Raw genomic sequence first — 3,290 nt, 5'->3', positions numbered from 1 at the left:
TCTGTCCTTAAAACGATCATTTTTCTTGCATTCTGATAAAAGTCGCTTCCTTTCGGTACACGAAATCTGGACGGCATTGACTATTTTAATTTTAACTAAAATACTTGGAAGTATTAACGTGAGTCAAGAAGTGAGCGTGAGACAATGCATTTTCCAGGCCCGTCAAGAGGATCACAAGTAGCATCCACTCGCTTAGAGTGCCTTTCTCGCCTTTCTTTTACTTATTTATTTAATTTTGGAAATATTTTTTCTTCCTTTTTTTGTAACGAACTATATCGATGGCGAAACTACCAGACCACGTATCTCGTTTGCGGCGTCTAAAAACCTTCTTTCCCATTTTATTTTTTTGGAGGAGAACAAATTGATAACATTTTTTGAGGTTTTCACAGAATTTACTTCGCGCAGAGAAGAAAAATCGCGGAAAAGTTCAATGATTGACGTTGAATAATTTTGAATTTAAAAAAGAAAATATAACAGGAAGTCAGTAACGTCGCAAAGTGAGATACGTTGGTAGTTTCACCATAGATATGCCCACCATATACCAAAGGTTTATAACCACCATACACGTCAAAGATTCCAGCACTGAATTCGAAAACAAGAGTCGTAATGCTATTCATTGTGGTATTTAGAAGATTAGCCCTGTGCCCATCGTACTTTTCTATCCTTTTTCCAATTAATGACCATGGAGAGTTGAGGGGATATCGACGGCGTAAGTCTGCAACCACATATCGACGGTGAAACTACCAAACCACGTATCTCGGTTTGCGACGTCGCAGACTTCCTGTCATACTTTATTTTTTAAATGAAAAACTACTTAACGTCCAGTCTTGAAAATTTCTGTGATTTTTCCTCTTCGTGCGGAGAAAATTCTGTGAAAATTTCAAGGAATGATATTGATTTGGTCTACTTCAAAAAAATAAAATGTGAGCGTAGATTTTTAAACACCGCAAACGAGATACGTGGTTTGGTAGTTTCACCGTCGATATCTCGTTTGCGGTATTTGAAAATCTCCTCCTATTTACTACTTTTTTAAAGGAGAACAAATTGACATCATTCCTTGAAGATTTTGCCGGATTTTTTCCGCACAGAGAAGAAACAAGCAGGAAGCTCCAACGCATTGGCGTCGGAGAGCGGCTCTGGGGGCAGTAGTTGTAGTCAAGAATGAGGGCCTAGACACATTTTGTCATTGATGTACAATCCGACAACTGTCGATTCATGTTTTGTAACTTAGCAGATTTACGTAGCCGGTGTATAAATGTGTATTGGGCTTTGATATGGCGAATACATGGCATTATCACTTGTTGTATACTTTTAATTTTGAAAGCTCTTTGGAGGTCCGCTTCCTAAAAAATCTCTGGTTGATAAGTCGTTTAGCGAGGCTGCAAAAAATTTGCATTTTTATATCTGACTAGAGGGCTCCGCCCCCTGGCCGCTCCGCGGCCCAACCCCCTCGTAGATTCTGTCAATTCATGATGAAAATATCACATAATTTTTTTTTAATTCACATTATTCTTGTAATTTTTATTTATACTCCTGAAGTTCTGTTAGATGCTTATTCATTCAAAACATCATCATCAATTTAGCTAAAAACTTACTTCAATTAAGGTTGGAATTTTAAGAAAAGGTGAATAATCAGTGTGAAACGGTTTGTATGGGATAAAACATGATGGATGGAAAGCAAATAGGATAAAATATAATATAATATAAACGAAATATAATAGGATTTTCCTTGATAAAACGTGATTTATTTATAATAACCTGGATAAAAGGCCACAAGTCGGTTTGATATTTAAATTAAAGAGTGACGGTGATGCGTAACAATTTTTGGATTTGCTGCTCTAATTGGGTGATTGAATTTTACCATGAAGAATATTGTTAGATAAAAAATTGTACCATCACGTCTCGTATCTTAATGATTTCTTAAAAGAAGTCGATCAAGATTAAAGTATTACATATACTCTGACTAATTGATCTTTTCAGTGGAAATCAGTTAAACCAGTTTATTGCATACTTTGCTATCTACCTATGTTTCCTCATTTGAATCTGTGGAAATAATCGACTAATAACGTATTTGTTGCGATAAATCAATCGATATATCGCCAATCACGCCAAGATTTTATGACAAAATCATTAGTGTCTTGAGAATCTCCAGAATTTATACATAATACATGAAATGTACAATTATTTAGAAAAATGGCTTGGGGAGCGAATCAAAATTACCGCCGGGCCAGTGGTTTCATCCCCTGCCGTTACCTCTGGGCGTGCTTCGTGCGTCCGTCACGTTTAGTGAAACTATAATTTTAAGTTATAAACATAATAAAAAATGTTTTGTTCATAGGGACAAAATTAATTGTTTTGAAGATAATAAATACATATTGCATTGTTCAATTTTAACAGTAGAAAATAAACAAAGTTATTGCAGAATTTCTTGATGTACAATGTTCATTGCTGTGTTTTTATTTTTGTTGTCATCAAAATTAATGATTTTTATTTTTAAACCTTCTTTAGTCCTACATCTAGACAATGCTACATACAGTTGCCCGTGAGCGAACATTGGTCTTTCTTTATCTATAAAAATTCCCACTCTGTCAAATGATTGCCCTTGGCTTTTACTAATAGTCATATCAAAAGCTAATCTAACGGGGAACTGTTTCCTATTCAAAACAAAAGGTTGGGTTTTTTCTTCTTTTGTGTTAAGTGTAATTTTTGGTAGTGCAACTATTTTTCCTTTATTTTCTCCTGTTAAAATTGAGCAATGCAAAATGTATTTGTTTATTTTTAAGACAATTAATCTTGTCCCATTGCACAATCCATCCACGATACAAATGTTGCGTAGCAACAAAACGACAGCTCCTTCTTTTAACTTCAAATTTTGACTTGGCATTCCTGAAGGGTTCAATGAAGCTAAGTATTCTGGTTGATATCTTAGAGTTAACTCTTCTTGGTCTGTCAGGTCTCCGCCCACTGCAGTTGCCCAACTGAATCCTTCACTCACAATTGTTTCTCCTTCCAATTTGAAAGTACTTCTTCGTTCAATCTGTCAACTTCACAATTTCTGGATGCAAGAAGTATTGATGTTTTTAATGTTTCTTCGTTATATTCTTTAAAAATGCTATCAACAATGTTTTCATTACATACCATTTCTGATGGAAATTCAACGATTTCTTTCTTCCCATTTCCGATTTCTAGCAGCCATTCACTGAATTCTTCGTTGTTTGCTCTCATATTTTTTTTCAAGTGAAAGATTTTGAAATGTTTCCATAAAGGAGAGCTTATTAAAGCATGATTTG

The sequence above is a fragment of the Bemisia tabaci genome, chromosome 4 (genome assembly GCF_918797505.1).
Source record: "Bemisia tabaci chromosome 4, PGI_BMITA_v3".
NCBI lineage: Eukaryota > Metazoa > Arthropoda > Insecta > Hemiptera > Aleyrodidae > Bemisia > Bemisia tabaci.
The sequence above is the reverse complement of the archived record's forward strand: the minus strand, read 5'-3'. Positions refer to the sequence as shown.